The 26463-nt window shown below is 36.3% G+C and overlaps 1 long non-coding RNA gene and 1 pseudogene across 1 annotated transcript; both read right to left on the bottom strand.

The window, feature by feature from the left end:
• Window positions 1–15612: 15612 nt before the first annotated feature.
• Window positions 15613–16443, bottom strand: LOC145578873 (uncharacterized). The gene is made up of 2 exons (XR_014098937.1): window positions 16268–16443; window positions 15613–16185 (listed from the first exon to the last, which is right to left on the bottom strand). It is a non-coding gene; the product is annotated as an uncharacterized LOC145578873 (long non-coding RNA).
• A 6263-nt stretch (window positions 16444–22706) lies between these two features.
• Window positions 22707–24544, bottom strand: LOC145577760 (phospholipid:diacylglycerol acyltransferase 1 pseudogene; annotated as a pseudogene).
• Between the last annotated feature and the right edge of the window lie 1919 nt (window positions 24545–26463).

Here is a 26463-nt window from a genome sequence, read left to right as displayed (position 1 = left end):
AATCTACTCCATAATAAATAATTACACAAACTTTTAAAAAAATCGGGTGTACAATAATTATTGTACATCCATTTTAAATCTCTCTTAAAGTGATCAAAAGTTACCCCTAAAATGAATAAAAGTTACCCTAATATGTATAAAAGTAACCCAATATAAATAAAAATAATCTACGTTTTATTGGTAAAGAATCACATTTTAAATGACTAAAATTCAATTATTAGTGATTGAAAGTAGTTTTATTACCCTTATAAAACTTTTCTTATTCGATTTATAAAAAAATCATATTATGTTCCAAGTTACCCAAAAAAAGGCAAAAAATTACCCTAAATTGGCTTAAAGTTACCCCTATACTGCTCGATGTACAATAATATTATTGTAAACCGGATGTATACAAAAGTTTTTGAAATAATTAAAAGGGAGATTGTCAAAAAGGGAATACGTAAGTACGTTACGTACGTAGGGGCGTGCGAAAAAATCTTGTACACCAAGCTTCCTATTGGTTGAAAGGGAATCTTGTACACCTTGATAATAATACTCTCTCCGTTTTCCAAAATTTGACTGACTTAGGGTTTTGTTGATTTTATTGTCATTGGAATATTTTTTTTTTTTTTTTTTGAGAGAAACGTCATTGGAATAGTTAAGAATATGAAAAAGTTGAAAAACAAAACAACAAAAATCTAATCTAATCTAATATATGTAATGAAGGATACATTTTTTTTAGAGCATTTGGAGCGCCACATAAACAAAGACATTATTTCAACCAAAGAAAAAAGAGATTCGTATTTTATTTTATAATTAAAAAAACAAACGCCGCATAAGCAAAATTAAGACCTGATACTTAAGAGTTTATATTTGTGTGCTGGCAAAAACAAACTATACGAATAGTGATTATAATTTAAATTATTTACAGAAATTATAATGTTTTCACGTCAAAATTATATTTTAGCAAGGATCTTATACACAACATAAATAAAGTAAACTCCTCATTTGACTATAAGAAAAGTAAAAAAAATACAAAAATAAGAGGTTAGAGACTTACAATTAAGATGAGACAAAACACTATTTCTCTGGTGATGGTAGAGCATTGTCTATAGTGATGTCGAAACTCGAAAGCGTACAAGGGGAAGGGAGAGAGAATAAGGTGAACGGGAAGTAGTGAAGGAGAGGGAAAAAATGTGACTATAAATGCAAAGAAAAGATTTCAGATAGCCATAAAGGTGAACTATTAAGCCAAAGGCCCAAAGTAGAAAATTTGAGATGTTGTTACAAGGATAGGAGATGTACCAAATATTATGATTATTATTATGAGAAAATAACAAATCTCAAATAATTGTTCATTCATTGATGGTTTTCCTTGTTTAAAAGCATGATATAATCTCTAGTCTTTGCTTTTCATACAATCTAAAACCTTAAGTGACTTTTAACATCAGCAATTATGTCAAGAAAAAGTCAACCTTTACGCGATTAGCTCAAAATGAGCTAATCTTTTAAGTAACTAAAAATAAATTAACTTTTAATAGGTATTTTCTTTTAATTGGTCAAATGATCTATAACCTAACAAACAAGAATTTTTTTTTTTTTTCAAAAATATTTATATTTTTTTATAAGAAAAAATCCAACCATGTGTCAAAATAAATAAATGAAAGAAAAAACTCAACCCCCCATTTAGTCAATTACACACTAGCGCGGAACCCTACCACCGCACACACCGATCCCTTTCTTTCTCTCCCTTTCCATCGTCAATCCTTCCTCGCCTCTGAGCCATTTTGATCTCTTCCCCCTCCCTAAACGCCGACTGTCCCTTTTCTCAGCCCCTCACTTAGTGCCGCCATTCACTACTCGAAACCCAATTGGACTATACCCACCTCGAATCCCCACCCAAACCTCCAAAATATCACCATTTCTATTCAAAATCCACTGCCTGACCACTTAAACCCACCCCTACCACTGAAACCCATCCCTTAACCACTCAAACCCACCCCACACCCCGAATCAACCCAACTTTAAAGAGAGAGAGAGAGAGAGAGAGAGAGAGAGAGAGAGAGAGAGAGATGGGTGAAGAGTACAGCGGGCAATGGAAAAGAGGAAGAGTAAGGGATCGCTGGTGGCTGAGGGGTTATTGGCGAGGGGTAGGGGGCTGTTCAACGGCGGGGGAATGGGATTAAAAATTAATATGAAAAAACTACTCAAGCAATTAATTTTGATTAAAAATTTAAAATGTATGAACCAATAACATTATAACACGTAGAATACCTAACCTAAGCAACTGTTACCCCCAAAATTAACAGGTCATAACTCAATTTGGAAAGATATCTTATAAAAATTGACTTATTTTTGGTTAATCAAAGGTTGACTTATTTTGAGCTAATTGTACAAATGTTAGCTTTATATATATATATATATATATATACAAATTTTCCATTACTCTCCTACTTCTAAAAGTCCATTTTATTTATTTATTTATTTGGTGAGACCATGACCATCCAATTAGAAAGAAGTGTTTATGTTGGATGCATGATATCGTTAGTTGGTTGGATGACATGGTTAATTGTTTGGATAATATAAATAACTACCTAGATGATCTTTAATGTCTAGGTTAGATTATTTGATTAATTGGCTTGATGACATGGTTAATTGCTTGGATGATATTAATAACTACTTGGATGATATGATTATAATTGATTTAAGTTTTTAAAAGTCTAGACTTTCATTACTATATTGTGTTTGTCTCACGAAGCCTTTTGTGAGCCGAGGCAAGTCTCGCCCAATAGTTTCTTTTAAAAAATCACAAAAGTTTGAAAACCCTGATTAACGTAGATTTTTAATAAATGAAATGAAGAATAATATCATTAGTGAATAGTCATAAAACATCTACAATAATAATATAGGTTAAACCACGGATTTAGAGAAAGTAGCATAACTTTAACAATGAAATTATAACTACACCGCTTCAAGCTTAACGCGAGCAATGATTTTTGATATTTTTGATGTTCAGATTGTACATATGAATCTAAATCACCTTTCAATTATTATTAAAACAATAAAATAAAATTCATATCAAATTTTTAGAAAATTGGGAAAACCCCTAATTGGGAAAGAATCTCACAAATGAAGAGAACAAAGAAAAGCAAAACAATGCAAACCGCAAAACAAAGCAAAAAAATAAATTAAATTAATTAAAGAAAAAGTATAAAAGGTAGTCGAATTTTCGAAAAACTAGACTATTTTAAGTGTAAATGCTCTAGAAAACTAAAACCCTAAAAGAGGAGAGAGGAAAGTTAAGAGAGAAAAGGGAGAAGAGGCGGAGATGAGAAAAGCAACGACTAGGTATATATGCTAATACTTCGTCACTGTTTTTCATTACATTTACTACTCCGTACATTTTATTTTTCAACTAACCATTGTATCTCTCAAGAGTTTGGTTTGTAATACTATGATTTTGTTGTAATATTATCAAACTATTATGTAAAATTAAAAACATATTTTATACCAATTTATATATCATATTATAATGTGCGGGCTAAAAACTACTCCATCTACCCAGAATAACTAAGGCCCCGTTCTTTAGAGCTGCTCTGCTTAAAAATAATACTTAATATTGAATTATAATAACAATAATAATTAATATTTAATAATAATAATAATAATTAATATTGAATAATAATAATAATAATTAATATTTAATAATAATAATAATTAATTAATATTTAATTATAATAATAGTAATAAATTAATATTTAATAATAATATGAAAAATTACTATTTAATAATAACAATAATAAATAATTAATATTTAATAATAATAATATTATTAAAAATTAATATTTAATAATAATAATAAATAATAAATAATAAATAATTAATATTGAATAATTATAATATTAATAATAATTAATATTTAATAATTATAATATTAATAATAGTTAATATTTAATAATAATAATAATATTTTCTCAAAAAAAAATAATGATAATAATAGTAATAATAATACTTATTATTAATTATAATAATAATAATAATAATAATAATAATTGATTTTTTATAACAAAAATTCAATTTAAAGATAATAACTAATATTTAAATATAATACTAATTATTAATGTTTAATAATAATAATAAAATTTATTAAATAATATTTAATAATAAAAATAATAATTAAAAAAAATTATTATTAATAATAATTATTTCAATAATAATAATTAATATTTAATGATTATAAAAATATTGCGATAATATTAATAATAGTATTAATAATAGTACTAGTAGTAGTAGTAGTAGTAGTAGTAGTAGTAGTAGTAGTAGTAGTAATAGTAGTAGTAGTAGTATTAGTAACTATAATAATAATAATAATAATAATAATAATAATAATAATAATAATAATAATAATAATAATAATAATTATGGAGATCATGCATCGTCTTGTGTTGGGATGGTGGGTATTAAACATCGGCATAGCGTTGTACGTGACACCCTTGTTGATATTTGTTTTCGGTCTAGGATTTATGCTCGAAAGAAGGTTAATGTTGGGTTGACTGGAGGGAACGACGGCGCTCTTCGACCAGCAGATGTGTTGCTTTATTCCTGGGATAGAGGCCTTGATGTATGCATTGACTTGACGGGGTCTTCACCTTTGACGCAATCGCGGTTGTCTGACTTCGATCCTGGTCGTGTTGTGTCGGCGGCGGCTCAACGGAAGCGGGGCAAGTATGGGGCGCGTTGCAGGGCTATTGACTATGGTTTTCTTCCTTTCTTCTTTTCTTCGTTGGGGGAATCAGAGAAGGATGCTTTTGCGTTACTGAAGCGGGTTCAGGCGTTCGCTAAGACTCAGGATATTGGTGCTCGTGCAGCTGCTCACATCTTCAGCAGGATCGGGTTTGCTATAGCTAGAGGGGTGGGGGCCAGGTTGTATCTCGACACCCCACCAATTTCTTGTAAATTGATTGACTTTGTTGGTTTTTTGAAATTTTAATAATAATAATAATAAATAAATAAATAAATAAATAAATAAATAAATAAATAATATTAATAATAATAATAAATAATTACAATAAATAATAATGATAATAATAATAATAATAATAATAATAATAATAATAATAATAATAACAACAACAACAATAATAATAATGAAACCTGCTCTGATCGGCTTGGCTTTGCTCTACTCTGCTGTGCCAAGAAGCTCAAAAGAATAGGGCACACATGTAAACTTTACATACATGCCAATGCACTAACTTGCAATTAATTTTATATAAATACCTATCTAATAGCTTATTTTATTTATGTAAAAAAAGTCCAACTTGTCAATTAATTTAAAACGGATGAGTAATTCAAATTACCTAAAATTTTATAAACTATCTTAACTAAAAAAATAAATTCAAAGTTGGTGATGGTGGACCATCCTAAAGCAAAAGTTTCACTGATTTAATAAGAATGAAAGGATTATTAGCTTGCATAATATTTTTTTTTTTGGTGCAAGAGAGGGGGTTGACCCCGAAAAAAAAAACAAAACCAAACGAACAAAAAGAAAAGAAAACAAACAAAATAAACTAGAAAAAGAAATAAAATCAGCCTCCCGGCTTGTCTGGGACCATCCTAGACCAAGCCACACCCCCCAATTCCTCCAATAAAACAGCACAAAGGCCCTCCGGGACCGCCTCAAAAATCACCAACTTTTCCTCCGACGCAACCCCAAAGTTGGCGAGCCAATCCGCAACACGATTGGTTTCTCTATAACAATGAGAAATCTCCACCTCCCATCCTTGACGAGAGATAAGAGCTTTGCATCTTTGGATGATATGAAAATAAGGAGAGTTAGCAGGAGTGTCACCTACTAGCAAATGGACCACAACCTCCGAGTCAACTGAGAGTTCCACTCTACGGTGACCACTGTAGACACCCATTTGTGTCTCCCCAAAACCAAACCCAGTGATGAGTACCTTTCACGTCGAATCATAATCGAATGAAACGAAAGTGTGGAAAGGTCTAGTGTTGCGGATAGTTTTTATTTCTTTTCTCTTCTCTCTGTTTTTGAAAACTTATTTTGAGAAAACAACCAATCCAGTTTGGTTGGTCCATGATATGGGTCCAATAGTAGTGTGGTTGGATGGGGCTTGCAAAGACCTTTCCAATGATATATTATAAGCCCAATTCCGATGAATATTGAGGAAATTATGGCCAATTTACTAAGCTGGGCCCGGTTTGAGCTTTATGTACGGCCCAATGATCTAGGGGAGGGCCTAATATGATTTATCATTCCTAATGCAATTAGGAATGGTTTTAGTCTTCTGGATTCTTCTAGAAGGTTCTTTTCATTCCTAATTCAATTAGCATTGATAAATTGACTTTTGTTGACTTTTCAGAGTTTTAATCAAAATCAAATAGCATTTTCGAAGAAATTATATTATTTTATCTTCCAGTACGGTAAACTTATCAGATTTTCGAAAACGCGTTAAATTTGAGCTTGGCGTCTGACCCCAGGCCTTGGCGCCTGGAACCAGGCCTGGCGCCTGGCGCTAGTGCTGGTGCTTGGCGCCAGCTAGCCAGGGTTGGCGCCAGCTCTGTTTTCTGAGCGTCAGACTCTGTTTTGTCTAATTTATCTTTTTGGCTGATTTTCTCTATAAATATCGTATTAAAAACTCCGTTTTCATTCACCAATTATCATCATCTACATTCATTCACTAATTGATTTCATTCATCTCTCTTAAAACATTCAATTCTTTCTTTGCTTTTCATACAAAATTCCGCATTCACAAGATCTAGAAACACCTAGCCATATTCGAAGTTGTCTTTGCCCTAGACGTGAAAGGTTTTAATTTCTGAGGGTTTGGTCCCAAATCTCTCTTTCAATTATTTAATTTGATTGTTTGATTATTATTTTCCTTGAAGTTACTAACGTGTGTATTTTGTTATTAGAAAGAGGTATGAGGCATCAAAGTAAGTACTTTATTGATTTATTGATATTACGATGTAGAAATCTTGTTTATATTGTTATTATGATATTCCTAGTATCATGTCTAGGGTAATTTTAATATTAAATATGATTGTTACGATGCTTCCTATTTTCTTCCTAATATTTATGATTGTTAGTATCATTTTAGGGTTAAAGATTTGATTTTTAATGCTTAGTGACATGCTAGGGTTTGCTATTAATCTTGTTAGTATCATGCCTAGGATTTTACTATTTTTATTATGCTTTAATATTAACATGAACATGATTATGATTATAATTGTTATAATTTATGATTATTATTATTTTGATGATGATTATTCTTAATTATATTTATGATTATTATAATTATTATTCATGATTATTATTATGACTATTAAAATAATTTATTTATTATTTTGTTGCTTGATATTTATATTGTTATTGCTTGATCACACCTTTTATGCATGTTTAAAGGGAATTGGTACTTGTAATCAAGCTTAATAAGATATTTAATAATCTTGTTTAGGGTTAATTGTGATTATGATTTCAAGAGATCGCCAATAATAGATTTATTTTTGCATTAAATTCAACCAACATAGATAAACAGGTTTAGGGTTAATCCTATTGATTGCATGTTAATTAGAAAGCGCACATGAATACGATCTGAATAAAGTAGAGGCCTATTATTAGGGCAGGTTCAATCTCTTTTAGGTTGGATTTGTACCTTCATCCCCGAACCCTTATTTGGTTCATGACCTTATGGAGTTGACGATCTCTTGGATCGTTAAGGGGTGTAACCTTCACCTCGTGAACGGTTTACAAGTTCCTTAAAAACTTGTTGGCGACTCTTTTGCTCTATCTTCTTCCCTTTTGGACGCCACCGTACCTTAGTGTATGATCACAGTGGGGTTCAAGTTGGTGGGATTTTAAAGGCTTGAAATTATTCCCTACAAACACTATCCCAAGCTAAGCTTAAACCATGCAGCACTCCCATTAATTCAGCCTTGGTGCAGGTACAAATACCGCAATTGATAGCAAATAATTCAAACAACGCACCATCACATCCTCGAATCACTCCGCCTGCTCCAGTCCTTCCTGGGTTACCTTTTGCAGCCCCGTCCGTATTCAATTTCACCCATCCAACTCGTGGACTCAATCATCTAACCAAAACCTCTTTTCTCTTTTTAACCCCTCCACCAGAATTCTCCACCATTCGATCCATAGCAGCACGGATCAACCCAAGTCAAGAATAGATGAAACTTGCTTGATCAATCGGAATGTTGGGATGAGCATTGAAACATCTTTCATTTCGCCATCTCCATAACCACCAGCAAGTCACTACAAAGAACCTAGGCCATTCACTGCCTACTTCCTTATTGCCTTCATCAATATTATCAATGATCCAATCTTTCAATGACAAGGTATTAACCATAACCTGATTATATACCTTAAGCTTTTTCCACACTAATTTAGCAGCAGGGCACCAACGGATTATATGTTCCACGTTTTCTTCAATTTCACCACAAACAAGACAAAGAGGATCATCCGTTAAGATTCGTAAGAACCTATTGGAATTTTTCATCAGCCGTTCTTGGACAACAAGCCAAATAAAAAATCTCATTCGTTGAGGAACTGGAATTTTCCAAATTAATTTCCATCCTCTCACTTCATCAATGCTGGCAGCCTCCTTATCTTTAATTATGTCTATTGCAGATTGTAAAGAGAATCCCCCAGCAGGAGTTCCATTCCAATAGACTTTATCTACTGCCTCTTCATCTTGAATTACCTCGTGACCAGCAATTTCTCCTAGGATGTTGGCAGGTAGATAGTCAGCGAAGACTTCCATTTTCCATCCTACAACATCATCCCACATCTCCCCAACTGTCATGTCTTGAACCTCAAGAGGAGGCTCCCTCGTCGCATATGAAAGAAGGGGCTCCTTTGTTGCCCAACGATGATGCCAGAAAAAAGTCCTCTCACCATTACCCACGGCCATGTTGATGCCTTTTCGAACAATATCCACAATACTCATTATACCTCTCCACACATTCGATGCATTAGCCTTCTCCTTAAACATATCAATGTCACACCGATTGTCACAATACTTAGCACGGAGTACTCTTGACCATAAAGAATTCGGCTCCGCAAGTAACCTCCAGCCCAATTTAGCAAGAAAAACAGAATTAGTACTTCTCATAGACTTGATACCCAGTCCTCCTTCACTCTTGGGTTTAATTAACCTGTCCCACGCCACCATATGCACTCTTTTCTTACCATCTGTACCACCCCACAAGAAGCTACGGGTTCTGCGGTCTATATCATCACAAGTAGTTCTAGGGAGCTTCGTTGATTGCATTGTATAGCAAGGGATAGAGTTCAATGTTGACTGAATTAGAGTCGCACGACCAGCCATGGATAGAGTTTTCGTCTTCCAACTAACGAGTTTGCTATTAATTTTCTCTAATAAATATTGATACTCCTTTCTAGAGGTTCTCCCATTAATTGTGGGAACTCCTAAGTATTTCCCAAAATCCTCTGTTGCTTCCATCCCCAACCGATTACAAACTGCATCTCGAATGTTCAGATTGGTATTATTCGAAAAATACACTCGGGATTTTTCTATGCTCACCTTGCTCCCTGAAGCCCAACAAAATTTGTCAAGACAGGCTTGCATTACTTCTGCTTGCTCGACATTGGCTTCACAAAGTAGTATAAGATCATCCGCGAAAGCCAAGTGGGAAATGGAAGGACCATTCCTACTTGCATGCACGGGTTTCCAACTCCCCAAAGACACCTCTCTATCGATTAAGTGAGCCAATCGCTCCATGCATATCACATACAAGTAGGGAGACAAAGGATCCCCTTGGCGAATCCCAATAGATGGGTTAAAAGCATCTAAGGGTTCACCATTCCAAAGAATCTGAAGTTTAGCTGAATTTATGCAGGTCATAACAATCTCTACCAAAGGTTGAGGAAGCCGCAACTCATGAAGTGAGTCTTTAATAAAATCCCACCTCAATCTGTCATACGCCTTTTCGAAGTCAATCTTCACTGCCATTGTGCCACTACTTCCTTGTTTATTCCGCATCGTATGAAGCATTTCTTGAACAATAATCACATTATCTGTGATTTGCCTCTTAGGCACAAAGGAGCACTGGGTTAGAGAGATCAAACTAGGTAAGATCGGTTTAAGCCGATTGACAATGACCTTCGTCACGATCTTATAAACAATATTGCATAATCCAATAGGTCGAAAATGATTAGCCTTCTCTGGCACCTCTACCTTCGGGATTAGGACTAAAAAGGCATCATTTAGCCCCTCAGGAAACGTCTTACCAACAAGCACATCTCTCACTAATTGAACAACACTCGGTTGGACAAGCTCCCAAAACCTTTGGTAGAACAATGGCTGGAAACCATCGGGCCCCGGGGCCTTATATGGCTTCATATCACGCACAGCAGCAAAAACTTCACAGTTACTCACCGGTCTCACAAGTTTTTCAAAATCTTCTTGAGAAATAACCGGAAAATAATCCCACAGTAACCTTGCTTCAGCTTCAACTCGGTCTTCAGCACTAAAAAGGCCTTGCCAGTATTGTTGCACAATGGATTTCACTTCAACCGCTTCAGACACCCACTCTCCTTGGGAATTTTGAATGGTTTCAATCCTGTTTCTCCTTCTTCTAATCACGGTTGAAATATAGAAATATCTAGTATTTCTATCTCCATCACAAATAGCATCCATTCTCGATTTTTGAAACCACAATAACTCTTCATCATTTAAAACATCCTCCATCTCTCTACGCAACTTGGCTTCCAATTTAACAAGATGCCGTTGTCTCCCCTTTGACAATTCCGACTGGATCCCCTCTATGCGAGCCCACAATTCGGATTTTTTCCTGAAAATGTTGTAGAATTTCTCCTTGTTCCACAAATTTGGCTTATCCGCAAATTCCTTTAAGAAAGGAATTAAAGGTTTATTGCAATTCCACGTTAGATGAACAAAATCATGGAAACTCTGATGATTTAGCCAATCCACTTGAAAGCGGAATGGTTTAACAACCATCGGGATGGGGGCAAAACCGCTTGAAACCTCCCAAAAATTCATTCGGATCATTGTCCGATTCTAATAAGCACAATAGCTTGCATAATATGGTAAGCAATGTAAACACTTGTTAAGGAAATCTAACATTTATAAATAGATGACGTGAGTGTAGTTGCATCAGCTATCGACTGTCAAAAGTGTGAATCCAATAATTTGCAACACATAATGAATGATTGGATACAGAGAGACCCAAACATTAGTAGCCATGGAAATTCTAGCATCTACAATTCGACAACTCAATCAATAAATTTTGCTTGTACTCTATACTCTATGACAAGAGTAGCTGGTACTCAATAATTTTTTTTCCTACTACGTATTTATTTTAGTTACTAAGATAAAAGATCGAATTGGAACATCTCATAAGTCCACCCAACTCGGGATAAGAGGCAAGGCTCCTTGAGAGTGGGGGGAAGAGTAACAATATCCCCACCCTAAAGTGTGTCTTAGATACAACTTTTGCTTGTAAGATACAAACTTTTTCACTAAATCAAGTTTTAATTTGCAAGTGAATACTCAATATTTAATTAATTGTTCTTTGTACACGGTATAATTAATGTTATGAGTATTTTTTTTCCTTGAGTAGAGGCGGATCTAACAAATATTGAAGCCTTGTCCTATCCTACACGTAGACCTTGTGACTAATTGGTTTGGTTTATAACTTTTAAAAAGTTCCAACTCATAGTTGTAACATTGTAACTTTGTAAGTCTTGTAACTCTTGGGAGAGGGGATTAATTATTTGAACAAGTCTTCTGTTTTTTAGTTTTTTGTTTTTCATAATCATATAATCACTAGCGGATCTACTAACGAACCAGAGGGTCACGTGCTACCCTTGTTTTTTTTTTTTTTTATTATTTATTTATTTTTTGTTGTTGTTTTAGGGCCCGTTCTCATTGACTAAAGTGAACTGAACTAAAATAAACTGAACGGAATATTTTATAAGAGAAGGAAATTAGGAGCTAAACTGAACTGAACTTATTAGAGCTAAACTGAACCTAAGCATGATTCTTAAAGAATAAGAGCAATTGAATTACTTATTAAAAGAATACACACATTATTAAATCAAACGATTAAATTAATGTTTATTGAAATATAGATTTGAGGCCAAACCCTCAAAACTATCAACTTTTCACGTCGAGGTCTAAGGCAACCTCAAGCTTGATTTAGTGGATTCGTGACTCGTGAAGGACGTATGGTGTATGTGTTTATGAAAAGGTTTATAAAAGGCTTAGAAAATCAAGAGAGAGAGGAAGAATAAGCTTTAATTTAGAAAGAGAAAGAAAAGATTAATGATGATTGTGGATGATTGAAAATGAGGAAAATCGCCCATATTTATCGAGAAAAAAACGACCAAAAAAAAAAATCAAAAAATAAGTCGGTATCTGACTCGAAGTAAAAGAGGTTTTATCGCAACACGATAAGTTTGTTGCGACGCGATAGCTTTATCGCACCGCGATAAGCCTATCGTGACGTGATGGATCTATCGCGGCGATAGATTCCGTACGATAAGATTTCGTAAGGAATTCGACTTCCAATCAAATTGGGTTAGCCGAAGTCCTTACTTATCTTTATTAAACAAGATTTAAATCCTCTTAAAAGACATGTTTTTATCCAAAGTACGTAGAATTCTTGACTATTATCTTTTAAAAATAAATAATAATAATAATTAATCGTAATGCCTTTAAATTATCGTTCTAGATAATTCTAGAAAATAAAGATAAATTCTAAAGACTTTAGAAATATATTTAAAATTAACGAATCCTCCACATGATCATTGAGTCCGCATATGAAGCTTGATTTAGACCCAATTTAGTATTTTGGCCATAACTTTTTCGTTATAACTCGGAATTGAGATTATAATATATCGTTGTAAAGCTCTTTTCGAACCCCATCCAACTACACGATTATTGGACCCAGATTATGGACCATACTAAACTGGATTGGATGTTTTTCATAAATAGGACACGAAATGCGATTTTCGAAATATGCAATAAATGATTTAATATAAAACATTTTAGAAAAGGGGAAATTCACGAGACTCTTCAACATTTCATCATACTCAATAATGAATTACGTGAAAAGTACTCAACATTGGCTTCGATTTTTGGTTTTTGGGGAGACACATTTAGATTTCTACACGTATGATTATACATTAGCGAATTTCGATAAATTTATCAAGATTTTTTTAAGACTAAAAATTTACTATATTAGAGTAAAAATAAAAAAAAATGAGATTACAAAAAAAAAAAAAAAAAACCATAAAAAAAAAAAGATTTTTTAAGAGATGAATAAATGGTATCCAACATCAAATATACTAAACAAAAGGATATATACCTTTCATAACAGTTTTATATTAATGATATGATTTAAAATTTGGCATATATATAAATATAATTTAATCTTAAAATTGAATAAATTATCCGGGCATCGCACGAGACACAAAACTAGTAAAATAAAAATTCATGCCGGATGAGTCAATTTCGTACCAGGAAAGTAATAGCGAATCTACTATTTTATATAAGTGGGTTCAAATTAAGCCAATTAAATTAATTATATTATAATTATTTATAAATTAACAAATTACATATAACTGTATACGTTAAATAATTCTATGTACGTTAAATAACTTTTTATTTTATCATCTTTCAAATATTTGTAATTACATTTCTTTTACAAAATAATTGAGATCAATTGATCCCATCACCTTGAATATAGATCTGTCCCGAAATAAAGGTTATTGATGTTTTCACTAAAGCAGATACAGAACATACTCTATTTTCATGTTGTTGTTTTTCTTAAAGTTTCTAGCTGAATTGAACTGATACACCCTTTAATATTGTGTTGATTAAATGATGGAGTTACTCAGCCAAGGTTGAGAATTTGTTTATTATTGTACAAACATTTGACTCATCTAGGCTGAATGACAAACTTTACGATTTTCCCTACTCTGTGCTATTGGCTTCACGATGGGTTGCACTCCCTAACTATACAAAATTGTCGTTTATCATCAGCTGCTAGCAATGTGATCAGGTTGTGTACTTCCCTGGAACAATTGAAGTTTTCATATGTTACGGTGTTGGATAAGGAAGTGCTGCACAACTTGGTGTGTTGTAATCAGTGGCAGACCCAATGCCTGAGGACACGTGCTACCCCATAAAAAAAGTTTTTTTTTTCCTCAAAAAGCGTCATTTATATTATATTAAGATTATAATTCGTATTTATGTTTAGTATCTTCGAGACTAATTGGTGGTTCGTACACACAGGTGTACCATGCACAACAATAACATAATATATAATTATAATAAAAAAAATCATTACAATTATAAAAAGATAAATAATTATAATGAAAAAAAAAAATCATTACAATTATAAAAAGATAAAAGAATATTCATCAGAATATGAAGAATTGTCAACAAAGAATTTGTCAATTACATCTTTCAATTAAATAATTCATCGAAATGATAAAATCAACTCCGTAATAACATTAAATCATTCGAAATTTAAAAATTTACCATAATTATCTCTCTATAAACTCAATTTTTCTCTCTTAACAGAAAAAAAAGAAAAGAAATTTTGTTTATCAAAAGTAATATGGAATGCAAATAATAAATCAATTCCATAAATCAAGGAATACCACATCAGTCCCTTAAATCAAGAAAAAAATCGTTTTGCTTTTTGTTTTTGCTCGTGTACTTTAAATTTGTACACAATGTTCTTTATGCATTTTTATAACTCTTGTATTTTGACCGGGTGTACCATGCTAATGGTACAGCTGGGTGTACGATAAAATTTTCAATTCGATACCCCTTAGCTCTTTTTTTTTTCCTTTTAACCCAAATGAATTTCCACTTTCCTCTTCCAAAATTTAACGTAGTTTGATTGGCTGATTATATAATGTTACGTTACAACAACGTTATAATGTTTTCTTAATTTTCCCGTGCTACCCCTTGTTATGATTCCTGGATCCGCCACTACATAACTTACAATATTCCAATTTGAGCATGGTGCAAAGTAAGCATTAATGAAGCATGCAATACAGTACGGGTCTGCAACCTGATGTTGTCACCTTCAACACATTAGCGAGGGCTTATGCACCGAATAGAGAGACTAGTAAAGCTGAAGCAATTATACATGAAATGCAAAAGAACAAAATTCAGCCCAATGAATGGATCATCAGTGGGTATTACACTCAAGTAAATATGGCTTATCGCTTATGCATTACGATTCCTCTATTCGATGAAGGAAATTTGAATAAGCTACTCATTCCATTTATACAAGTCCTACCCGGAGTACTTCGTATCTTGTAGAAGCCATTGAATACCATGGTTAAGGACCAACCAAAACCGACACTCCGGGTTTTGCCAATCTGGTTACAGGGTGGTTCACTGAGGAGACATTGGTTTAAGGGTGAATAATTTGGTTGTTAACAAATACGAACTAGTAACATTTGACCATATTGATTACGTAGTATATCAAATTTGAATCTATAGGATTTAAGCGTTTACACTTGGACAAGTTTTAACATTTACAACATTGATATTATGCAAACTTACCACCTAAATTTAAAAAATTACTATCCAAAAATAAAATCTACATTTGGTTTTCTTATTAAAGAAAACAACAAAATTGTCAATAGACCCAGGTTTCACAACACCCAAAACCTATTGATAACAGGGGACGAAAAGCTGCCTCTTATATTTAAAATTAACTTCTGTACACAATGAATTGAATATCTAAATTCTAGCCACAACATAACACGAAGAGCGCAAGCAAAGCAAAAGATCACTTGTTATCTGGGTTGCTAATTTCCGTGTTCGATGGCTGATACACGTGTGAGCTACGTGTCATGTTTGTTTTGAATCAGCAAACCAAAAACTGAAATCCCTAAGGCAACCTAGTAGAATGCCACTGCTGTAACAAAGAAGATTTGAAATCAATTAATGTGTATATGGTAGCAACTACAAGGTCTAAGCTTCAAAAACACTGAAGAGAACACATGAAAAGTTATATAAGAACCGAAAATGTGAATTATTATGGACGAAATATGTAATCATATTAAGAGGGATAGATATTAGATACCATATCTTCTGCAGTCTGCAGCTCTGATATCTATCATCCTTCTGCAATTGTATCCTTCTAAAAAGGACTTATACCCTGAAATTATTCAAGAGTCAACTGGAAGAATAGCAAAAGGAACCAAGATTAACATTTAGTACAGAAATTCCAGCGTACTAACCTTGTTGGCTATAGCTTTAAGTCAATTCTTTCAGACCATTCAAAAATATCAGAATATACACGATTTCCTCCTAAATCCTCTCCTGAAGCACCTGCTGCTACTCGAATAACATCTTCAATCAACGCAAAATTTCCCATTATATCAACATGTGCACCACTTTGGGTGCCTCTACCCTCTAGTAGATTATGTATGGGGAAATATCTACATAACGGAAATCATTATAGGCCGATAGGGTATGACAGACCGATATACTATTTGAACTCGATCCATCAATAGCTTTTGTTAATATCGGCATTTCTGTATAAAGTATACATATCGGCATGTAAGTAGCTGCTACGTGTCGTGCTCGCGTTTGACACGTGGCAGAAATTGTATTACTTGTTAAACTGCCATCTGTCACTTAGTAAACCTATAAATAATCTGATTTTACTTCATAAAGAAAGTAGCATTTATTACACTCTTTCTCTCACTACTCTCTCTCTCATTACTTTCTCTCTCTAAATAATCTTTCTTCCATAAACACTTGCTGACTTAATCTTTGGAGCGGTTATCCCCGGATTCACCCCGGGGCTAGCTAATCTCTTCTCTTTGTGTAGGTTCTTACTTGGCCGATAGGAGTAGAACGGGTTATATACTCGAGCTTCGGATCTTGGATTCGGGTTATCGGATTCCTGCAGAAACAGTTGGCGCTAGAAGGAGGGGAGCTACTTAATAGCTTCTATCGCCTGAAAGAGCCTCATACTTTCCGATAAAAAAGTAACAATAAAAAAAAAGGAAGAAGAAGAAAAGAAAAAATGCCTGATCCAGAAATTCAGATTGAGGATGAAACTCATACTTTGGAGGGTAATGAATTCCATGTGCCGTTAACCCCTGAAGGGCAGACTAGGGCAGATATAGACCCTATGGCAGGGTTTACATCAGAAGAGTTGGAAACAGCTGCAAGAGTAATGACCGCTATGAGCAAGAAAAGAAAAGAAATAGGGGCAACCCAAGATGGAGGAGGGATACCTTTTACAGCTCATGGCAATCAATTTAACCAGACCGGAAGTTCGCAAAGACACCGGCATGAAGGGTCACCGATAAGATCCCAGCAAACCCCTAGAGAATCAGAGGTTCGATCCTCAGGTCAAGATGAAAGTACGGGAACTTATCAGCAAGGAGCGGTGCGAAGAGTAGTTCAGTTGAGGGCATCACCATTTGCACAAAGCATCCTTGATCAACCAATGGAGAAAATCAAAATGCCGACATGTCGGTATGATGGAAGGGGAGATCTAGGTAGATACATGACCTCATATGAGGGTCACATGATTTTATACACCAATTCTGATGCCGTTTGGTGTAAAGTATTTCCCACTACTCTGGTTGGAGCAGCAGCCGATTGGTTCAATAATCTTGAAAATGGAGCAATTCATAGTTTCCAGCAGTTAGCCGAAATGTTCGTAGGGCAGTATGTCAGCAATAGTGTTCGGCAGAGAACTTCTGGAGAGTTAATGGCTGTTACTCAAAAGGCAGATGAATCTTTAAGGGATTATATAAGGAGGTTTAATAATGAAGCCAATACAATTCCAAGATTGCACCAGGAGATAGCAGTCATGGCACTAATGAACGGTCTGAATGATTCAAAATTTAAAAGTTACTTAACCCGAAAAAATCAGCCAACATTAGCTGCAGCTTTTAACAAAGCTCATGATTATATTAAGAGTGAGGAATTGATGAAAACGAGCAGCCGAGTAAGTTCTACTGATAGAATTCACCCTATGTCTGAAGGGGGATCTTCGAGAGTTGTAAGGGTCGAGGAATCCAGCTGCAGCAAGAGGAGGAAGCCGCCAAGAGGTCAGAGGAACCAAAGCACCAATGCGATATAATTCGTATACACCTTTAAATGCACCAAGGGCTGCAATATACTCTATAAATCAAAACCGAGAAGGATGGGTGAGGCCCATGCCGATGAAAGCGAAAGGAAGGGATACCAAGAAGTATTGTATGTTCCACTGAGATGTGGGGCATTACACTGAGGACTGTGTGCAGTTGAAGGATAATATCGAAGAATTAATAAGAAGGGGGCATCTTACTCAATATCGGTTACACTCTGGGGAAAGTCAGCAACAATAGTATCGGCAGCCAGAACGCCAGCAGGTAGATTACCGGCCAGAAAGACAAGGTCAGGTGAATCGACAAGGTGAAGGCGGGCAACCACCGTCGTCCACTGGAAAAAGATTTGATGTAATAACCGGTGGACCAGTTCACGGAGGAACCATAAGTGGAGCACGGAAGCACCTATCGGAATATCGGCACATTGTTAATGCATTAGATGTTGCTGATCGCCCACAACCGTCTGAAATTCCGAATGTAACCTTTACTAAAGAAGATGCAAAAGGAATAGTTTTTCCTCATGATGATCCCCTTGTATTAATAACAAAGATCAATGGAGCCGATGTGAAAAGAGTTCTAGTTGATGGAGGAAGTTCAGCAAACGTTCTGTTTATGCAAGCCTTTAATGAATTGATGATAGGCCGACAATATTTAACGCCGGTATCATATCCGGTGATTGGGTTTAACGGTTCGACGGTAAGGCCAGAAGGGAGTATAGTTCTCCCTATTAGGCTTGGAGATAGTATAACAGCAAGAGATGCGATGGCTGAATTTTTGGTAGTGGATGTACCATCGGCGTATAATGGAATTGTGAGAAGGCCGATAATTCATGACATACAGGCAGTAGTATCAACTTACCATCTAACTATTGCTTATGTGTCGAATAGAGGGGTTGTGGAAAAGGTACACGGAGGACAGGTGATGGCAAAGTCATGCTATGTCACGGCGCTAAAAAATCCGGGGCAGAAAGGAGAAGTACCAAACAACCCGAAACGAGCAAGAGAGCCAACAGTGCGAGATTTGTCAATGGAGAATTTTGATTCTAGGCCAGAAACTGCGCCGAGGCCGTCACCAGGAGGTAAGACAGTGCAGGTGGAGCTGCGACCAGGGAACCCAAATCAGACAGTTAAGGTTGGGGCCGATATGGACGTTGAAATGAGGTGTAATCTGATCAGCCTATTGAGAGAAAATGCGGATGTGTTTGCCTTTTCGGCAAGCGATATGCCGGGCATACACCCAGAGGTGATGGAGCATAAGCTTAATGTGGATCGAAGGTTTACACCGGTAAGGCAGAAGAAGCGCAACTTCTCAACAGAGAAAATTGAAGCCATTCAAGCAAAAGTCAACAAGCTGTTAACGGCAGGATTTATAGAACCATGTACTTATCCAGAATGGTTGGCAAATGTTGTAATGGTTAGAAAGCCGACTGGGAAATGGAGGATGTGCGTGGACTTTACAGATCTGAATAAAGCTTGCCCAAAGGGCTGTTATCCGTTGCCTCGGATAGACAGGTTGGTAGATTCGACTTCTGGCCATGAAATGTTAAGCTTCTTAGATGCATTCTCCGGGTATCATCAGGTTAGTCTTCATGAAGCTGATAGGCCTAAAACGGCTTTCATAACAGATGTCGGGGTATACTGTTACAAGGCAATGCCGTTTGGGCTGAAGAACGCTGGTGCGACATATCAAAAGCTGGTTGATAAAATTTTTGCAAATCAGAAGGCCCGTAATGTTGAAGTATATGTAGATGATACAATAGTAAAAAGCAAGATGAAAAAAGATCACATAGAGGATTTGAAAGAAACTTTTGCAACTTTGCGGCAATATCAGATGAAGCTCAATCCAGAAAAATGTGTTTTCGGAGTTCGATCTGGAAAGTTTTTAGGATTTATGGTTAGTGAACGGGGCATTGATGCAAATCCTGATAAGGTTAATGCTCTTCTTGAAATGAAACAACCTAAGTCAATTCGAGACATTCAGAGATTAACAGGAAGAATGGCAACCTTAACGCGCTTCATTAGCAAATCGGCAGATAAAGCGCTCCCGTTTGTTGTGGTTCTGCGGGAAAACAAATCATTTGAATGGGGAAAAGATCAAGCTGATGCTTTAGAGATGGTAAGAAACCATTTGAAGTCTCTCCCAACAGTAGCACGACCTGAGCCGGGAGAATACTTACAGTTATATATATCAGCGTCACCGAAAACAGTGGCCTCAGTCCTGATAGTTGAGAGGGCCAAACAACAAATGCCGATATACTTTTTCAGCCACGTCCTTAATGTTGCTGAGCGACGATATCCAGTGATAGAAAAAATGGCCTTTGCTGTCGTAATTGCTGCTAGAAAATTACGACCTTATTTTGATGCACATCCGATAGAAGTCCTTACGAATCATCCATTGGAAAAATCATTGCAAAAAATGGATACATTAGGAAGGTTATTGAAGTGGGCTGTTGAGTTATCGGAGTATGAGCTGTATTACAAACCCAGGGTGTCAATAAAAGCACAGGCTCTATCAGATTTTGTTGTAGAAACCTCCTACAATGACGAGGAGGAAGAATTGGGGACATGGCAGGTATTAGTAGATGGTTCAGCAACCTTAATGGGATCTGGAGCCGGTATTGTGATAACAGCCCCGAATGGAGAAGTTTTTGAATATGCCTTGAAGTTCAAATTCAAAGCAACAAATAATAAAGCTGAATACGAGGCAGCAATTGCGGGCATTCAGCTTTCTATAGCGGCAGATGCAAAAAGGTTAGTTCTCAAAACTGACTCACAATTGGTTTCCAGACAGTTTCGTGGGGAATATGAAGCAAGAGAACTGGCGATGATAAAATATTTGGAAAAAATAAATGAGCTTACAGCCCAACTGCAGTATTTCGAAGTTCAATTAGTGCCGAGAGCACAAAATTCGCAGGCTGATGCTCTAGCAAGGTTAGCCAGTTCAAGTTTTAATGACTTGGAGAGAACTGTTATGGTAGAGGTTCTGAAGAAGAGAAGCATAGACGAGTCGGAAAAGGCCATTCATTACATTCAGCTAGGGGAGCAATGGTATGACAAAATCTTAACATACTTGCTGACAGGGGCTTTGCCGATAGAGAAAGTAGAAGCTCGAAAAATCAAAAAAGATAGCGTATGGTTCATACTGTACCAGGGCCAACTTTATAAAAGAGGGTTCTCGTTCCCATTACAAAGGTGTATAACGGCAGAAGAATCTACAAGGTTAATAGAAGAGATTCATGAAGGAACTTGCGGAAATCACCTAGGGGCACGAGCTCTTTCAAGAGAAATAATGAGAAGAGGATATTATTGGCCAACAATGAATGAAGATGCTTCTTCTTATGTTAAAAAGTGTGAAAAATGTCAAAAGTTCGCACCTATTCTGAACCAGCCACCAAATGATTTAACGCCGATATTGAATCCAGTACCGTTTGCACAATGGGGGATGGATATAGTTGGCCCTTTTCCGTCGGCAACTGGAAATCTAAAATTCCTACTGGTGGGTGTAGATTACTTCACAAAATGGATCAAAGCAGAACCAGTAACTACAATATCGGCAGCAGAAGTCAGAAAGTTCATTTGGAAAAATATCTTTACAAGAATTGGCCTTCCGAGAGCAATGGTTTTTGACCATGGATCACAGTTTGATTGTAAGCCTGTAAAAACTTTGCTGACAATTTACAAAGTCAAATTTGCATATGCAGCAGTTTGCCATCCGCAATCAAACGGCCAGGCAGAAGCAGCTAATAAGCAGATAGTAATGGCAATAAAGAAAAAGGTCGAAGATGCTAAAGGGTTATGGGCAGATTTAATTCCAGAGATCTTATGGGCGAACAGAACAACAGTTAAAGAAGCAACAGGAGAATCCCCTTTCCATTTGGTTTTTGGAACAGAAGCTGTTATACCCGCCGAGGTCGGTCTGCCGACATTCAGAATACAGCACTACTGCGAAGAGCAAAATGATCTATTGCTGCGACAACAGTTGGATTTTTTACCAGAAGTAAGGGAAAAAGCGGCAGTTAAATCGGCCGCATACAAAAACAGAATGTCAAGGGCCTATAATAAGAGAGTTTATCACCGACCACTAGCTGTCGGAGATTTAGTGTTAAGAAGAGCATCGGCAACAGGAAAGGGGAATGAAGATGGAAAGTTAACAGCTACCTGGGAAGGTCCATATCGAATAAGAGACATGGTATTGTAAGGATCATACTATATGGAATCTGAAGACGGAAAGCCATTGAAGAATATCGGGGGGCTAGTTGTATGGGGAAATATCTACATAACGGAAATTATTATAGGCCGATATGGTATGACAGACCGACATACTATTTGAACTCGATCCATCAATAGCTTTTGTTAATATCGGCATTTCTGTATAAAGTATACATATCGGCATGTAAGTAGCTGCTACGTGTCGTGCTCGCGTTTGACACGTGGCAGAAATTGTATTACTTGTTAAACTGCCATCTGTCACTTAGTAAACCTATAAATAATCTGATTTTACTTCATAAAGAAAGTAGCATTTATTACACTCTTTCTCTCACTACTCTCTCTCTCATTACTTTCTCTCTCTAAATAATCTTTCTTCCATAAACACTTGCTGACTTAATCTTTGGAGCGGTTATCCCCGGATTCACCCCGGGGCTAGCTAATCTCTTCTCTTTGTGTAGGTTCTTACTTGGCCGATAGGAGCAGAACGGGTTATATACTCGAGCTTCGGATCTTGGATTCGTGTTATCGGATTCCTGTAGAAACAGATTAGCTGGAGGAGCATGATCATACTCCCTGATAAAAGTCCGCATTCCAGAGGGGTTAAAACGTGTTTTTCCTTTCCAACCTTTAGCACACATATAACCAGCACTTAAAACAGAAACTGTTTCATCTCCATTAACATTGTAAACCCCTCCCTTGAGACAAGAGCACTCATCTGACCCATCGGCCATGGTATCAATCTGAAAAGGAATGTAACAATCTGCGGTTGCCCTCATCTTGTAAACATAGGCTCTCTCAGTAGGAATTCCGACTCCGTACAAAGAAAAAATCTCAATATCTGGGGCATTTGGCAACCTGCATTGTAAATCAGGAAGCATAAATCAAAAAAGAGAGAATTTTCAACAACTTCTAACCATCCCACCTCCCTCCCACAACCAACCAGAAACAAGATGAAAGTTTTACAAATTCATCCAAATCAATTAAATTAAAATGAGAACCTTTTGCATTTTCAAGAAGGCAGTGAATTATTTTAACTAAGAAATATTCTATTTTGAGTTCAAATTCATCATAAAGATAATCCTGGTTCATGATTAATATGACAGCAAAGCGAGCAGATATAGATTAATCGAGCGGTTAAACATCATTCTGATTTTTAAATTCTGACAACATTGAAACCTAACAACTCACCTGGTTTCTAATGGATTTGACCAATATTTATAATGGTTGTATTTTGGGTCATCCAGATCATCAGCTATGCCATATGAGTAGTGAGCATCACCACGTTTCATCATTTTTGGAGCCACGTAATGAAGTAGATCTAATATTGATCCAGCTGTGTATACTTTATAATCTGCAATGGCTTTGATGCCAGGAATGCCCATGTCATGGTACTCTGTCCATACATATTGGCAGGTTGCATTAGCAAGGTTGTTGCCTTTAGTGGCACCCTATACGAAAAAACAGCAGAAAATGTGAGGCACTCACCAAAATACTGGCATGTCACAGTACCTTGGGCTGGGGGGCATTGGAGCATGACGTCAAGGATATGAAGAGAGAGAGGACATTAGATTAGCACCGGGAAATTCCCTGTTTCTCATGGTGAGAAACGAAATTTGTTTCTCATGGTGGCATTTTCGTAAATAAATCAACAACTTTTTCAGTATTGTGGGCTCCACAGTTAAAAAAGTTGAATAAAGTTGTTTTATTTACGAAAATGCCACGTGATAAACAAAATTTGTTTCTCATCATGAGAAACCGGGGCATCCTCATTAGCACCAGCAAACAGATCAAACATCAATCATATTCGGAGTGGAAGGCAAAAATTTGGACTGCCATCAAGGATATAATGATAAAAAGTAACACATTTGGTTATAAACTCCAAAACACTCGCCCATCCAAAAAAATAGCTTAAAAAAAAGTGCCACAGTGACTCCTTCAAGCAGGTAACATGAAAACTTTGAAGTTGAGAATTTTATGTTTTATTATATTCTACTTGAACTTCATGTTAGGTTACAAATTTGCATGCCGTCCATTCGATGAAAAATTAAATTTTGCATACAGCTAATATCACCTCCTTACCCAAAACATAAAAAGTATTACTATCAAATCTAATTTCAATGACCAGCATTGGTACAATACTTACCGACAATATTCCTAGTAGAATCTCCATACTCACATCGAGCACTGCCCCTATCATCACATTTTAACTCCAATTGTAAGCCTTAATATTATTAACAAATTCAACTATACAGCTTTGTAACATCACCCATACTTGCTGGGTTATATGAGAAAATCATCCACTGGCTCCATTTGCCACAGAGTAAAAATTAAATTCAGATTTCCTGTCTTGTAATGATAGTTTGGCAACTCTATTTGGTGTCAATCCATGTCAAATTGTCAAAGCACATCAAATACAAAGCTCAAGAGATGCTAGCGTGTATTATTTGTATACAAAGATATCCATGTAAATTTGAGTCCCCATTTACCTCCCTAATCTTGTTAGAAAAACTGCAGCAATAATAACAGTACCATAGGGGGAAAAAATGTACCCAAACATGAAACACACATAAACTAATATGTAAACAAGTTAAATGGTGCAAGTCTCTACTTTTTGACACAAGAAAATACTATTGAAGATGTTATTAAGAAATGCTTACCAAAGTTGACAAAACTATATAATCTAGTAATTTTATCCACAAGTTGATCGCTTTGAAATTTCTCTAACTCCTGCCTCAAATCCTCCAAATTCGTCCGTAAATTAAATCAAAACATAAAGTGGCACTCGCTAGCTTGTTGCTTGTAGTATGGCATGTTGTTGTAACCTTCATTGGCATCCTTATACCTTGTGACATTGGCATGCCATCACTAATCCTTCCAATTATTGTTAGCATAACCTTTTTTATTTTCATTTTTATTATAATTATTTATTTTATTTTATTTTTTATTTTAATGTTTCGCGAGCCACAAGGGCGGCTAGGCGGGGTTGAGATTGCAGCTAGAGATAGATGACTATTGCCATAAGTAGCGGAAGAAGTGGAAAACGGGTAGAGGTCCCCCACACTATTGCACCTCGCTAGAGTTGTCCCCGAAAGAAGGTCCTTCACTAAAAATCCGAGTGGGTCAAACTCAACAGACACAGAATTATCACAAGCAAATTTTCTAACAAAAATTAAATTTTGAATAATGTTAGGAACATGTAGGACATTCTTGAGTTGAAAAGGTGGATTGGGTGAGGGGGTGGTAGAATTGCCATAACCATGAATTGGAATACGTTTGCCATCACCAACAACAATATATTGAGGAAAGCTCAAAAAGTAAACAGTTTAGAAATATTACCCGAATCACGAGTCATATGAGAAGATGCCCCCGTGTCCATGTACCATCCGTTGTCCGGCGATTGGAGACTCATGGAACTATAAGCTTGACCCAAGTCCTTTGGAGACATGAGTGGACCGTAGCCTTGCTGACTTGGGCTTGCATAGTAAGCCTGCTGTGGTGGACGGCCCAAAACTGACGGAGCTGGGCTACGGTATTGCTGCTGTTGGGCTGTGGGAAACGGGCAGGGTGGTGAAGCCCACTGCCCGGGCTGCTGCTGCCAATTCCCATGGGCTCCCCACTGAGGGGCCTGCTGCCAACTGGGAGGTTGAGGTTGGGCCGCCCATTGTTGAGGCCCAGCAGAATGGTGTTGCTGTTGTTGATTGTTGTTGTTGTTTTTCCCCCGTGCCTTGCCCTTTCCAGCCTTCCAGGTTTACCGCTGCCACGGCCTCGGCCGCGACCACCCTTGCTGGTGGCGTGTTGCTGGTCTCCCACTGGTGGCTGAGTGGTGCCGAAAGTGGTGGAGGTGGCTGCCGGAGAATTTTGCGCAATAAGAGCATGCTGCCCGGATTCTTCTTGCTTGTTTTTCCTCGTCTCCTCCAAGATGAACATAGAGCGAGCCTTATTAAAGGTAGGGGTTGGCTCGGTTTGGGAGATTAAGGCAGCGACGGTGTCATAACGCCCTTCGGGAAGACCCGCAATCAATTGAAGAACACTACTAGAAAAAGGGTCAATTCCGACGGAATGGTTCCGACGGACAAGAAAATCCGTCGGAAAACACTTAATTTCCGACGGATTTTA

This window comes from Chenopodium album, chromosome 14, assembly GCF_948465745.1.
Source record: "Chenopodium album chromosome 14, dcCheAlbu1.1, whole genome shotgun sequence".
In the NCBI taxonomy this organism is placed as follows: Eukaryota; Viridiplantae; Streptophyta; class Magnoliopsida; order Caryophyllales; family Amaranthaceae; genus Chenopodium; species Chenopodium album.
This window is presented reverse-complemented; position numbering and strand designations above follow the sequence as displayed.